The sequence below is a fragment of the Equus przewalskii genome, chromosome 13 (genome assembly GCF_037783145.1).
Source record: "Equus przewalskii isolate Varuska chromosome 13, EquPr2, whole genome shotgun sequence".
In the NCBI taxonomy this organism is placed as follows: domain Eukaryota; kingdom Metazoa; phylum Chordata; class Mammalia; order Perissodactyla; family Equidae; genus Equus; species Equus przewalskii.
This window is the reverse complement of record NC_091843.1, coordinates 1-15,632: the sequence shown is the minus strand read 5'-3', so window position 1 is coordinate 15,632 and position 15,632 is coordinate 1. Positions and strand designations below refer to the sequence as shown.

General features: G+C 46.7%; 1 long non-coding RNA gene across 2 annotated transcripts; it reads left to right on the top strand.

The window, feature by feature from the left end:
- Positions 1-415: 415 nt before the first annotated feature.
- On the top strand, positions 416-6,212 carry LOC139075378 (uncharacterized). 2 transcript variants are annotated; one of them, XR_011525753.1, is made up of 3 exons: positions 416-469; positions 841-946; positions 5,881-6,212. It is a non-coding gene; the product is annotated as an uncharacterized lncRNA (long non-coding RNA). The 2 variants fall into 2 exon arrangements; XR_011525754.1 differs by lacking the exon at positions 416-469 and adding an exon at positions 481-768.
- The last annotated feature ends 9,420 nt before the right edge of the window (positions 6,213-15,632 follow it).

The following is a 15,632-nucleotide window of genomic DNA, read 5'->3' as shown; positions in this document are numbered from 1 at the left end:
TGTTTACTAAAGATTCATCCTAGATCACATAAACTTGAAAAGCATTTGAGTTAGTTTCTATTATATTTCTGAGATTTAGGAATACTTAATTTATAAGCAGTTAATTTCAAGCCAGAAATGTTCATTCGTGATGAGAGGCTGTGTTTTTTTTGTGCAATAAGTGAGGACGCAGATGAACCGGCTGGCACAGGGAGAATCTTCTTGTCCTCCTGGGTTAGTTGTGAGCAAACAGGACTGGAAAACCTCTTCCAAGGAGGCAGCAGTGACCTGAGCAGAATGGGGGAAGCGGATGTGAGACACAGCTGAAAGAAAGCAGGAAAGCCAGAGTGTACCTCCCCTCTGCCCTGTGGCTGTGCACTCAGGGAGAGAGCCAGGACAGGGTGTCTGTCTGCCCTTATTCTAGGATTTCTGCCAAGGGTAGTGCCCCAGGCAGCAGGACATCAGGTTTTTCTGACTCCTGGAGTTGAGGGTGAGTGCTGCTGTGGGAAAAGCTTGCACGAGAGGCTCCCCATTTGCTCCCTAGGTGGCCTGTCTGCTGTGCCACACTACTGAGCAAGGCATTCTGGGACTCTGAATAGACAAGGCCTTTCCTCCTCCTGGAGTCAAAAGTTTCCTTTGTGATGTGGGGCCATGATTTTTCTACCAGTCACTGAGGCCTGGAATGAGTCAGCTGGCAGAGACAGCCTGGGTGTCCTCCCCGAGTCATTGTTGGAAAACAGGGCCAGAAGCCCTCCCCCGTGAGAAGGCCAGCAGCCACCTGAGCAGAAGGTCAGAAGGGGAGGTGAGAAACAGGCGAAGGAAAGGTGGACCCTAGTTCACTTTTGAACATTTCTACCCCAGGAGGAGGGAAGACTGTGCCTAGTATGTCAGAAGGCCTGGAGCTCCTTGCAAAGAAGAGTGGCATGGCAGACTGGCCACCTAGGTAACGGATGGGGCATCCCCCCAGGTAAGTGCTTGCACTGGCAGGACCCACCTGCATGCCACTCTGGGGCAGAGGGAGAGGAGAACCCCATAGCTTGCCGATTTTCCCAAAGAGGGCCAGCCAACGCAGCCCCTCAGGCCAAGATGGTGTCCGTGGGACTACTAGGAAGGAAAGAGCCCTGGGTCCAGAAAGTTTTCTGGGAAGGGTCATCAGCCCTGTCAGAGGAAGAAGCTGCCTGCCCAACTTCTCGTGTGCCCAACCTGGAAGCTGCTGCCCACCACATCCAGGTCCTTGCCTGCCCTGCCTGGGCTCCCCAGGGAGGATGCCAGACTTGGTCTTGGCCTTGGCCTGAGGGATGCATGCGGTGAGGGGGTCATTCCAGAGTTGCCTGGGCTGTCCTGGGAGAGTCAGAGATCCCTGGGCAGTGGCACAATGGAATGGGCCACCTCTGGCCACGTCTGGGGGAGGGAGCTGCCTCAGGGTCCAGAGATGGGTGGTGGCCAACATCATCACCTGGAGCAGCCCTCAGGGATCTTCTACACGAATTTTGTCCTGCCCCACCTTCTCCATCGGGTCCTATCCCCCTGCACCCAGGTCCGGGTTGGAGGCCACAGATGATGCTGGGAAACTGCCTTTCACTGCCCTGTCTGACCTCCCCTGAGCCTTGTAGGGTGGTGGCAGGAGAAAAGCTTGTGGGGGCAGCCAGACATTTGGCTGTGGCAGCTGTGACCCAGGCATCCAGAATCTTAAGGACCTGAGGAAAGGAAGGCAGGTGCACCGCTCCCTCCCCACTTCCCTGACCTCACCCAGGGGTCTGCCTGACTCTCACTCCTGAGGAGGGTTGATTTTCTTGGCTGTGGTGGGGAGATGGACCTTCTGACCTCACAGAGACCTCCCCTCACCCAAGAGATGCCCTCTGAATTCAGAGAGACCTATCCTGACCTCACAGAGACCTCCCTGTCCTCATAGACATCCCCTGACCTCAGAGAGAACCCCTCTGACTTCAGAGGCCTTCCCTGCCACCTGAGACACCCCATCTGACCACACCTGGATCTCCTATGACCTCACAAAGAAACCCTCTGACCACACAGAGACCTACCATGATCTTACAGAGAACCCTTCAGACCTCAGATCTCCCATGATGTCACAGAGACCACTCAGACCTCACAGAGGGCTCCCATGACCACACAGAGATCCCCTCTGTCCTCAAAGAGCCCTCCTGTGACCTCAAAGAGACCTACTCTCATGTCACAGAGTCCTCCACTGACCTCATAGAGACCTCCCCTGACCTGACAGAGATCTACACTGACCTCATAGAGATCCCCTCTGACCTCACAAAGAACTCCTGGACCACACAGAGACCTCCCAGACCTCACAAAGTACTCCCTTTACCTAACAGAGACCTCCCATGACCTCACAGAGAACCCCTCTGACCTCACTGTGACTTCCCTTACCTCACAGAGATCACCCCTGATATCACAGAGATCCCCTCTGTCCTAAAAGAGATCTTACTGATGTCACAAAGACCTACCATGATGTCACAGAGACCTCCAGTGATGTCACAGAGACCGCTCAGCCCTAACAGAGACCATCCCTAACTCTCAGAGACTACTTCTGACCTTACATACACCTCCAGGGACTTCAAATTGACAGCATCTGAACTGACAGAGACCTCCCCTGACCTCACAGAGACCACCTCTGACCTCACAGTGACTGCTCTGAACTCACAGAGAAAGTCCCTGACCTCATGGAATCCCACTCTGACCTCACAGAGACATAATCTGACCTCAGTGACCTCCCTCAACTCAGACCTGCCTGACCTCATAGAGACCTCCCCTGATCTCACAGAGACCTGCCCTGAACTCAGAGACATCATCTGACATCACAGAGACCTCACAGACTTCCATGTATTCACAGATAGCTCCATTGACCTCAGACATTTCCTTGAATTCAGAGAGACCTCTCTGAGCTCAAAGAGACCTCTCCTGACCTCACAGAGGCCTCAGTGAACCCACAGATTCCTCCCCTGACCTCACAGAGACACACTCAAGCATCACAGAGACTTCCCCTGATATCACACAGATCTCCCGTGACCAATCAGAGACACCCTCTGACCACACAGAGACATCAATAATCTCACAGAGACCTCCCTAACCTAACAGAGATGCCTTTTGAACTAAGAGAGACCATGCCTGACCTCACAGAGACCTCCCCTTATCTCACAAAGACCCCCTCTTACTTCACAGAGACTTCCCCTAACCTCAAAGAGAACTCCTGGACCACACAGAGACCTCCATGACCTCACAAAGAACTCCCATGACCTCACAGAGACCTCTCATTTCCCCCAGAGTTCCCCTCTGGCCTCACAGAGACCTCTCCTGAGCTTATAGAGACCCACTCTGACCTCAAAGAGACATCCCTACCTCACAGAGACCCCCTGTGACCTGACAGAGACCCCTTCTCACCAATAGAGAGCTCCCCTGACCTCAAAGAGGCTCAAGCTGACCTCACAAACTCAACCCCTTCTATCGTAGAGACCTTCTATGACCTCACAGAGACCTCCTTGATCTCACAGAGGCCTGCCCTGACCTCACATAGGCCTCCCCTGACCTCACAGAGTGCCCTCTGACCTCCCTGAGGCCTCCTCTGACCTTGCAGATGCCCCTGCTGACCATACACATACCTCCTCTGCCCTGGCGATGACCCCTTCTGACACACTGAGACCTCCCCAGACCTCACATAGATGAACCCTGACTTCACAGATATCCCCTCTGACCCCACAGAGACCTCATATCACCTCACAGTGACATCCTCTGAGCTAACAGAGAAGTCCTGTGAACTCAGATAGACTGCTTTTTTTTTGAGGAAGATTAGCCCTGAGCTAACATCTGCTGCCAATCCTCCTCTTTTTGCTGAGGCAAACTGGCCATGAGCTAACATCCATGCCCATCTTCCTCTACTTTATATGTGGGACACCTACCACAGCATGGTTTGCCAAGTGGTGCCATGTCTGCACCTGGGATCGGAACTGGCAAACCCCAGGCAGCTGAAGCAGAAAGTCTGAACTTAACTTCTGTGCCACCGGGCTGGCCCCAGATAGACTGCTTTTGATCTCAGAGAGACCTCCCCTGATCTAAAAGACCGCCTTTGACGGCACTCTCCTGAACTCATAGAGACCTCCCTGACCTCAGAGACCTCAGTGGCATCAGAGAACTCCGCTAAACTCAGAGACATCTAGTGAGCACAAAGAGACCTCTCTGATCTCAAAGACACCTCCCTGACATCAGAGACCTGTGTGAGGTCACAGAGACATCCACTGATGTCACAGAGACTGCTCTGACCTCACAGAGACCTCACATTATCTCACAGAGACCTCCAGTGACCTCAAAGAGACCACCTCTATCCTCACAGAGGCCTCTCCGACCTCAGAGACTTGCTCTGAACACAGAGAGACCTCCCTGCACTCTGAGACATTCCCTGATCTCAGAGATCCCCCGATCTCACAGACATCTCCCCTGACCTCAGATAGAACTCCCCTCTCTCACAGAGACCTTGCCTGACATCACAGACACCTCCCTGTCCTCAAGAACCTCCCCTGACCTCAGAAAGACACTCTTCTGACCTCACAGAGACCTTCTCTGACCTATGGAGACCAACTTTTACCTCAGAGAGACCTCCCCTGAACTCACAGAGGCCTGCCTGAACTCAGAGATCTCCTTGATCTCAGAGACCTCCCATGACCTCACAGATACCCACTCTGACCTCACAGATAGCTGACCTTACCACACAGAGCCTGGTCTGACTTCACAGAGACCTCCCCTGAAGACACAGAGAACTGTGAGGGACTGGAATTGGCCACCCCAAGATATGCCTCTTTGGCATGAGGATTATTTTGGGCTGGTTACTTTTAAAAACTGCAGACATGAGAGAAACTCTGAAAAGTAGAATTTACTTACCCATCTGTAAAGGCATCTCCCTCTCTGTACCAGGAAGAAGGGAAGATGACATTATCTCTAGAAACTCTTATCAATGCAGAAGGCAAGGACTTAAATCTGCATAATAACCTTACTCTTGTTTACTGTGCTTTTCTGATAATCTCCCATAACTCACTCCCCCCACCCCCAACATCCTCCTTTGTCTTTAGCTGAAGACGGTATTTAAGGTGGTGGCTTCAGCTATTTTGGTGAGTTACTCAGTTTTTCTGGGTCTCTCCCATGTATACATGCTGTAAAGCTTTGTTTAATTTTCTCCTGTTATTCTGTCTCATGTGAATTTAATTCGTTGTCTGGCCAGAAGGACCCAGAGTGGGTAGAGGAAATGTCTTCCTCCCCTACAGAACTCTTACCTCACAGAGACAACCCTGAACTCAGAGACCTGCTTGACCACACAGAGACCTCCCCTGACATAAGAGACTGCCCATGATCACACAGAGACATCTGTCCTCACAGAGACCACCCTTGACCTCACAGATACCTGTTCTGACCTCACAGAGATCTAATAGAGACACTTGCTGACCTCACAGAGCCTCCCCTGACTTCAGAGAGACCCAATCAGACCTCACAGAGACCTCCCCTGGCCACATGGACCTCCCATGACATCAGAGACAACCTCTCTTATCTCACAGAAACCCAATCTGACCTCACAGAGACACCCACCTACCTCATAGAGACCCCCCCTCCAAACTCAGGGAGAGCACCCCTGATCTCACAGATACCTCCCCTGACCTCACATATGTGCCCTCTGACCTCACAGAGTCCTCCCCTGACCACACAGAGTCCTCGCCTGACCTTACAAGATGCCCTCTGACCTCACAGAGTCCTCCCTTGAGTTCACAGAGACACTGTATGAACTGACATAGACCCGCCCTTATCACTGACTAGTTATCCTGAGGGACTCAAGAGTGGGTTTAGAAACATCTAACTCTTTTTCCAAATATTTTTTCCTTTTGTTATGTTAAGGAGATGCCATCACCAACCTCCTGGGACCAGATCAGTCCTCACCACAAGAGGTACACCTATGACCTTTGCTTTATTTTTAATGCTAAGATCTCTCCAGGAGGGGCTTACGCCTTATTACCGTCAGCTGCAGTGTGTGTGGAAGCATGTTTTCCATCTGAGCCTGTGCAAGAGGATACTCACCTCTCCCTTTTGAATATTCATCCCCCATCTGAAATAAACGTCCCTCCTTCCCTTTGTTTGGGGACACCATGACTCTGGAAATGATTCCTCATGGTCTCCTATTTACTGCAAATATAGCTTACTTTGTGAGACTACTACTTCTGGTGGAGAGTCTGATTTAACTCACCAGGAGGGAACCCATTTTGGTTTCAGTAACAAAGTGGTGCCCAATGTGGGACTTGCCTCTTTGTGGTGCTCATGCTGCCAGCTTGATCTTGTTGACCCCTTGGGAGACCCAGAGTGCTTTGCTCTGTGGATCTCTCAATGGAGGTGAGTGGTGCCAACCCCATGGCATGGCTATAAGATTTATTTCTTTAAGTTGTCTCATAAAATCCACCTGTTAAAGCCTGGCTTCAGGGTTCGAGTCCCATCTTGGGGTAGCCTGGCTCAGGGAAGTGAGAGTCCCCTCTGAGTAGAAGGATTGCATGACCTGGCCACTCAGGCAGGGCCAATGCTTGGCTCTGGTGAAATGGGAGCAATCCCTGATGACTAGTCAGGGGTTCAGGTCCTCTCTGGAGATTGAGTCTTGTCTGGATTGCACAGCCCAGACACTGGTGAATGGGAGCAATCTCTGTTGACTAGTCCAGGGTTCCAGTCCACTCTAGAGAATGAATCTCCTCTGGAATGATGAGGTGGGGGTTTGAGGCTCCCCCTGAAGTCACTGAGCCTGTCTTTGTGTTGTACCTGTGATCGGAGAGGGGTCCCCTTAGATGTGGTCAAGCCCCCTCTGGAGTTGGTGAGTCTGTTTTTTTTTGTCATTTGTTTTTGTTGAGGATGCTCGACATCAATCTTGTTTTTCCACAGTCTGGCTTTTCTGGACTCCTAGGTCTCTTTCCTTGCCCTTCCTATCAGTGATGCCTGGGTGAAACCCAGTGTCCACCAGTATTATTTTCCCTTTAAGGATTTAGTTACTGGGCCTGGGTCTAGTTTCAGGTGATTAAGGTGCTAAACCTTCTCTGGGCACAGCCTCGTGGCATCTGCATCACCACTAACCATTACAAGCTGCTTCTGGGAGACTGGAAACAGATCAGAAGAAAAGATGCTACAATATGGGGGGAGCAAGCTCTATCCCAGAGGAAAGCCCATTGGGCCGCATCCTCCACAATTGGCAGGCCTTCAGGTATTCCCCATTGACCTGAGAGCAGATAATCCTTTTAGGTAACACAGCCAGGTGGCAATATTCACTGGAAGATGGGGAGTGATGGCCAGAAATGGGACCCTAAATGTTAACACCATACTACAATTAGATCTATTTTTCAAAAGAACCAAGAAATAGGAAGAAATTCCTTATGTCAAGTGCTTCATTATGTCTAAATGAAAGCTTAAAGGTTGAATCTAAGACTTATCTTTCTGACAAGGAGGACCTGTGCTTCCAAATCGGGCCAGAGGCTGTAACAGGGCCAAACATCTTACTATCCACCGCCCCCCCCAGCAATCCCTCTGTTGATGCAAATAATCCATAACCAACTTATAAATCAAAATTGGGGTGAGTTTATTATGAGCCACAGTGAGGATCATAAGCCAGGGAGGCCTTAGAAGGTGTTCTGGAGAAGCATGGGTTTCAGTACGGTCTTATATATTTTTTAGAACAAAGAAGATACATTAAACACACCCAGGATACATTGTCAAAGACGTATTCAGTTGCAAATTAGGAGGTCAACAGGACCATGATGCCCAGAAGGGGACTAATCTGGGCATTATCAATAGGGCGTTACCAGTAGGGCTAGGAGGGGAAGTACGTATTCTTAAGAGAGTACATTCTTTACTTTAATGGTTAATCAGATGTGCAATGTATGTTTGATAGGCCATAAATCAGGCTTTTTAGTTCAAGCTGAATCAGTTTTGAACTCGAATTGTTACCCCATGTACCTCAATATGTGAAAATCTCTTGTCATCTCTACAGGGAATTGGACTCTCCAACAAGCAAAGACCCTTCATCCTCCTCTTCCAGATAGGACAACTAGAGTAGGAACCAGTTACAAACCTGGAATACATCCCCTAAGACAGTTTCCTGGATGGTGAGGGGAGACTCATTAATGTGCACATCCCCTTTTCCACCTCTGATTTGTACAGTTGGAAGGCACACACTAAAGGATGGAGGGACTCACCCTGGGTGGAATCCCAATGATACTGATGATCAAGAAAAGTTAGGATATTTTCAGGGTCTGCTTTTGAAAGCCGTGAGAATAGTATGCCAGCCACCCATTAACTGGTCTAAATTAAGAGAAGTACAACAGGGCCCTGAGGAGAACCCCTCTGCTTATTTTCAGAGGCTGTGGGACTGCCTCAGAGGATACACAAATTGGGACCCCAAGGCCCAGGGCGGTACAGTGGTTCTTAATACATATTTCATATCTCAAAGTGCTCCAGACACCCATAGGAAACTCCAAAAGTTGGCTATGGGTCCTGACACTAATTCTGCACAACTAGTAGAGGCTGCATTTAGTGTGCTCAGTAACTGGGATGAAGCTGAGGATGAAAACTGCTACTGGCTCTAATATCAGCTCTTATATCTACTCCCCTACATTGAACCCAGTATATATGGGGTTAAAACAAAAAACATTCATCCCCATTCTCTGCTTCTTTAGTTACACTCATATGTAAATATCTATCTCTTTAACCTTTGACTCCCTGAGCTTTACAACCAAATAGAAGTTACACGTTGTTAAAGCCCAGGTGGGCTGGTGATGGGCTTACATTAAAGTTTTAGCTAATCATGCATCCTTGCAGTCTACCACAGGGAAAGTGTTGTCTAGAGAATATCAGAAAGCTGAGGCTTCCCAGACCTCAACTTCTCAGCTCCCTGACACCAGAATCCACCATTCATCATGGAGGCAAGACAGCCAAGGATGCCTACCTGCAATCATCCTGTCTTACCATTCCCCTCTCCCTGCAAGCAGCTTCTCAGAGGCCAAACGCAGGCTGGTGGGAAAACGTCAGCCAGCAAGGCTATAAGTTCCCCCTCCACTACCTAAAACCCCAAATAAAAACCCTTGCTTGTAGCTTTTCAGGGAGTTTGGGATTTCAGCACTAGCTACCCATTCTTCTTTCTTAACAGTTTGCAATAATCAAGTCCTACTTCCTTCCACTACAGCAGTGTTAGAGATTGCCTTGATACATAACAGGTGAGTGAACCTACTTCATGTTGGCTATCAAAAGGAAGACAAGAAGGGGGAAGATCCAAGATGGCACCGTGAGTAGTCCTCTTTGTCTCTCGCCCTTCGAGTCTACAATTATTTGGACACTTATCGCTTGACAAAGGATATCCAGACAGCATCTCAGGACGTCTGAGACACCCACGCGACTATACATCGGAAGGCGGATGGACTTTCCTCCAGGAGGATGTGGAAATAGGTGAAAACTCTCCGACCCTGACGGGCAGCCTAGTACCCGCAAGCGGCTTTCTTCCAACGGACGCCCCCAGAGGATCCACACACATCTAGGGCAGGAGCAAGAACACAACAGAGGAGCGACGGTGGAAACAGGTGACCAGAACCCTACCTAAACCCCCCGCAATTACTCCTAAACGCAGAGGGAAACTTTGGAGTTGCACACCTGAGCCCATGGGGAGAGTCTCTCCCCGCCATTGGCGGGGAGACCCAGCCTGGTGCTCGGGGCGCCTGGAGGGTCCCAGAGAGAGTCACGGAGGGTACGGAGGTCTCCCAGCTGCCGTTGCCCGCCCCGTGGGACTAGGGATTGCTGGAGATCTCGGAGAGGACTGGGGCGGGGGAACTTTCAAAGGCCGGTTCTGCGACCCGGAGGGGAAGCGCCGGAGTTCTGCCAGGCAGCAGACAAAACTCTCTGTCTGCCATTAGCAGAGGGGCCACGCCCAGCATTCAGGGCTCCCGGGAGAGGCCCGGAGAGAAGCCCAGAGGGCGGGGCGACCCCCAGCTGCCATTGCCCGCCCCGTGGGTCTAGGGATAGCTGGAGATCTCAGAGAGGACTGGGGCTGGGGGGAGTTCCAGAGACCCAGCTTCGTAGCCTAGGGGGAAACCCTACAGGCTCACAGCAGCCTTAGGGAAAGCCTCTGCACAGCACCAGTAGAAGGCACCAAGCCGCCAGCCACAAGGCTGGAAGACCCCAGGGCAAAAGCAGCATAGCTAGGTGTACTAACCACAGACTGTAGAAGATGCCAATAGCTCTCCTACGACCCATAGAGGACAAGTGAGATTCGGTGGGTGCCGACAGCAACGGAGCGACAAATATAAGTGATCCCACCCCTGGCCGCTGGAAAAGCCCATAACACCGTTGCAGACCCCAAGGAGAGAGCACATCTAGGTGGGCAGCAACAGTAGGCACCAGCAGCCTGAAGCCCCCCTGTGACGGCCCCCATGGCAGAGGAGGGAATCCAAAGGGCCACTGTGGCTACGAGGAGGGGCCCAGGCCCAGTTAGCAACTACGGACAGGGTTCCTGGTTGGTGAAGTATAAACAGCTGCTCCCCCACCGCAGCAGCTGAAACAAGTGAAAGGAGCAACTAAACTCTATCTCCATGCGGAGGCACAAATCAACAACATCAAGCCATATGAAAAAATACATTAAATCTCCAGAACAGAAAGAAAGTAACAAATACACAGAAAACAATCCCAAAGAAAATGAGATATATAACCTAAATGATGATGACTTCAAAACAGCCATCATTAAGATTCTCAATGAGTTAAGAGAGAATTCTGACCGTCAACTCAACGAGTTCAGGAGCTATGTCACAAAAGAGTTTGATACGATAAAGAAGAACCAAACAGAAATATTGGAAATGAAGAACACAATAGAGGAGATTAAGAAAAATCTAGATGCTCTGAACAGTAGGGCCGATAATATGGAGGAAAGAATTAGCAATTTGGAAGATGGCAATATAGAATTGTTGCAGGAAGAGGAGGAGAGAGAAGCAAGACTTAAAAGAAATGAAGAAACTCTTCGAGAATTATCAGACACAATTAGGAGATGCAACGTAAGGATTATAGGTATACCAGAGGGAGAAGAGAAGGAGAAAGGGGCAGAAAGCCTATTCAAAGAAATAATGGCTGAGAACTTCCCAAATCTGGTGAGGGAGATGGATCTTCAGGTAACAGAAGCCAATAGATCTCCAAACTTTATCAATGCAAGAAGACCAACTCCACGCCATATAGTAGTGAAGCTAGCAAAAGTCAACGACAAGGAGAAAATACTAAGGACAGCCAGGCAAAAGAAAATAACCTGCAAAGGAACCCCCATCAGGCTATCAGCAGATTTCTCAGCAGAAATTTTACAGGCTAGAAGAGAGTGGAATGGTATATTCAAAAATCTGAAGGACAAAAATCTACAGCCGAGAATTCTCTACCCAGCGAAAATATCCTTCAAATACGATGGAGAAATAAAAACTTTCCCAGATAAACAAAAATTAAGGGAGTTCATTGCCACAAAACCTCCTCTTCAGGAAATCCTCAGGAAACCCCTCATTCCTCAAAAATCCAAAAAAGGAAAGGGGCTACAAAACCAAGAGCAGAGGAGATAAGTAGAAGGACAACAACAGAGAGTAGCAGCTCTACATCAGAACAGATTAAACCATGGGACGAGAAACAAAGGAAACTGAAGAAAACCGGAAAACAAGACACAAAATGGCAGTGGTAGGCCCCCACGTCTCAATAATCACTCTAAATGTAAATGGATTGAACTCCCCAATCAAAAGACACAGAGTGGCAGGATGGATCAAAGAACAAGATCCAACAATATGCTGCCTCCAGGAAACACACCTCAGCCCCAAAGACAAACACAGACTCAGAGTGAAGGGATGGAGAACAATACTCCAAGCTAATAATGAACAAAAGAAAGCAGGTGTCGCTATACTAATATCAGACAAGGTAGACTTCAAAGCAAAACAGACAAAGAAAGACAAAGAGGGACAGTATATAATGATAAAAGGGACTCTCCACCAAGAAGACATAACACTTATAAATATATACGCACCCAACACAGGAGCACCAAAATTTGTAAAGCAACTCTTAATAGAACTAAAAGAAGACATCAACAACAATACAATAATAGCATGGGACCTCAACACACCATTAACACCAATGGACAGAACGTCCAGACAGAAAATCAACAAGGAAATAATAGAATTAAATGAAAAATTAGACCAGATGGACTTAATAGATATATATAGAACACTTCATCCAAAAACAGCAGGTTACACATTCTTCTCAAGTGCACATGGAACATTCTCAAGGATTGACCATATTTTGGGAACCAAAGCAAACATCAATAAATACAAGAGAGTTGAAATAATAGCAAGCATCTTTTCTGATCATAACGCTATTAAACTAGAAATCAACTACAAGAAAAAAGCAGAGAAAGGTGCAAAAATGTGGAGACTAAACAACGCGCTTCTCAACAAACAATGGATCATTGAAGAAATTAAAGAAGAAATCAAATTTTATCTGGAGACAAATGAAAATGAGAAGACGACATACCAAATCATTTGGGATGCAGCAAAAGCAGTCCTAAGAGGGAAATTCGTCGCAATACAGGCTCACCTCACTAAACAAGAAAAAGCTCACGTAAGCAACCTCAAACGACACCTAACAGAACTGGAAAAAGAAGAACAAACAAAGCCCAGAGTCAGTAGAAGGAGGGAAATAATAAAAATAAGAGCAGAAATAAACGATATTGAAACAAAAAAGACAATAGAAAGGATCAATGAAACAAAGAGTTGGTTCTTCGAAAGAATTAACAAAATTGACAAACCCCTAGCCAGACACACCAAGAAAAGAAGAGAGAAATCGCAAATTAATAAAATCAGGAATGACAGAGGAGAAATCACAACAGATACCAATGAAATACAAGAGATCATAAGAGAATACTATGAAAAACTATATGCCAACAAATTGAACAACCTGGAAGAAATGGACAAATTCCTAGACTCCTACAATCTCCCCAAACTGAATCAGGAAGAAATGGAGAATCTGAATAGACCAATCACAAGTAAGGAAATAGAAACGGTAATCAAAAACCTCCCCAAAAATAAGAGTCCAGGACCAGACGGCTTCTCTGGAGAATTCTACCAAACATTCAAAGAAGACTTAATACCTATTCTCCTCAAACTGTTCCAGAAAATTGAGAAAGATGGAGAACTCCCTAACACATTCTATGAAGCCAACATCACTCTGATCCCCAAACCTGACAAGGACAACACAAAGAAGGAGAACTACAGGCCGATATCACTGATGAACATAGATGCAACAATCCTCAACAAAATTTTGGCAAACCGATTACAGCAATACATCAAAAAGATTATACACCATGATCAAGTGGGATTTATACCAGGGACACAGGGATGGTTCAACATCCGCAAGTCAATCAACGTGATACACTACATCAACAAAATGAAAACCAAAAACCACATGATCATCTCAATAGATGCAGAGAAAGCATTCGACAAGATCCAACACCCATTTATGATAAAAACCCTCAGTAAAATGGGTATAGAAGGAAAGTACCTCAACATAATAAAGGCCATATATGATAGACCCACAGCCAACATCATACTCAATGGACAAAAACTGAAAGCCATCCCTCTGAGGACAGGAACAAGACAAGGGTGCCCACTTTCACCACTCCTATTCAACATAGTACTGGAGGTGCTGGCCAGAGCAATTCGGCAGGAAAAAGAAATAAAAGGAATCCAAATAGGTAACGAAGAAGTAAAACTCTCGTTGTTTGCAGACGACATGATCTTATATATAGAAAACCCCAAAGAATCCATAGAAAAACTATTAGAAATAATCAACAACTACAGCAAAGTAGCAGGGTATAAAATTAACGTGCATAAATCAGTAGCATTTCTATACACTAACAATAAACTAACAGAAAAAGAACTCAAGAACTCTATCCCATTCACAATCGCAACGAAAAGAATAAAATACCTTGGGATAAACTTAACCAAGGAAGTGAAGGATCTATACAATGAAAACTACAAGACTTTCTTGAAAGAAATAGGCGATGACATAAAGAGATGGAAAAACATTCCTTGCACATGGATTGGAAGAATAAACATAGTTAAAATGTCCATACTACCTAAAGCAATATACAGATTCAATGCTATCCCAATCAGAATCCCAAGAACATTCTTCACAGAAATTGAAAAAACAATCCTAAAATTCATATGGGGCAACAAAACACCGCGAATTGCTAAAGCAATCCTGAGCAAGAAAAACAAAGCCGGCGGAATCACAATCCCCGATTTCAAAACATACTACAAAGCTACAGTGATCAAAACAGCATGGTACTGGTACAAAAACAGGTCCACAGATCAATGGAACAGAATTGAAAGCCCAGAGATAAAACCACACATCTATGGACAGCTAATCTTCGACAAAGGAGCAGAGGGCCTACAATGGAGAAAAGAAAGTCTCTTCAACAAATGGTGCTGGGAAAACTGGACAGCCACATGCAAAAGATTGAAAATTGACCATTCTTTTTCACCACACACCAAAATAAACTCAAAATGGATCAAAGACCTAAAGATTAGGCCTGAGACAATAAGTCTTTTGGAAGAGAATATAGGCAGTACACTCTTTGACATAAGTTTCAAAAGAATCTTTTCGGACACTGTAACTCCTCAGTTGAGGGAAACAATAGAAAGAATAAACAAATGGGACTTCATCAGACTAAAAAGCTTCTTCAAGGCAAGGGACAACAGGATTGAAACAAAAAAACAGCTCACTAATTGGGAAAAAATATTTACAAGCCACTTATCCGACAAAGGGTTAATCTCCATAATATACAAAGAACTCACACTGCTTAACAACAAAAAAACAAACAACCCGATCAAAAAATGGGCAGAGGACATGAACAGACATTTCTCAAAAGAAGATATGAATATGGCCAATAGACACATGAAAAGATGTTCATCATCGCTAATCATCAGGGAAATGCAAATCAAAACTACACTAAGATATCACCTTACCCCCGTTAGATTGGCAAAAACATCCAAAACCAAGAACGACAAATGTTGGAGAGGTTGTGGAGAAAGAGGAACCCTCATACACTGTTGGTGGGAATGCAAACTGGTACAGCCACTATGGAAAACGGTATGGAGATTTCTCGAAAAGTTAAAAATAGAAATACCCTATGACCCAGCCATCCCATTACTGGGTATCTATCCTAAGAACCTGATATCAGATATCTCAAGAGTCCGTTGCACCCCTATGTTCATCGCAGCATTATTTACAATAGCCAAGACGTGGAACCAGCCTACATGCCCAGAAACTGATGATTGGATAAAGAAGATGTGGTATATATACACAATGGAATACTACTCAGCCATAAAAAAAGACGAAATTGGCCCATTCACAACAACGTGGATGGACCTCGAGGACATTATGTTTAGCGAAATAAGTCAGTCAGAGAAAGACGAACTCTATATGACTCCACTCATAGGTGGAAATTAGTATATTGAGAAGGAGATCTGATCGGTGGTTACCAGGGAAAAGGGGGGGGTGGGGGGAGGGTACGGAGGGGGAAGTGGTGTACCCACAACATTACTAACAAAAATGTACAA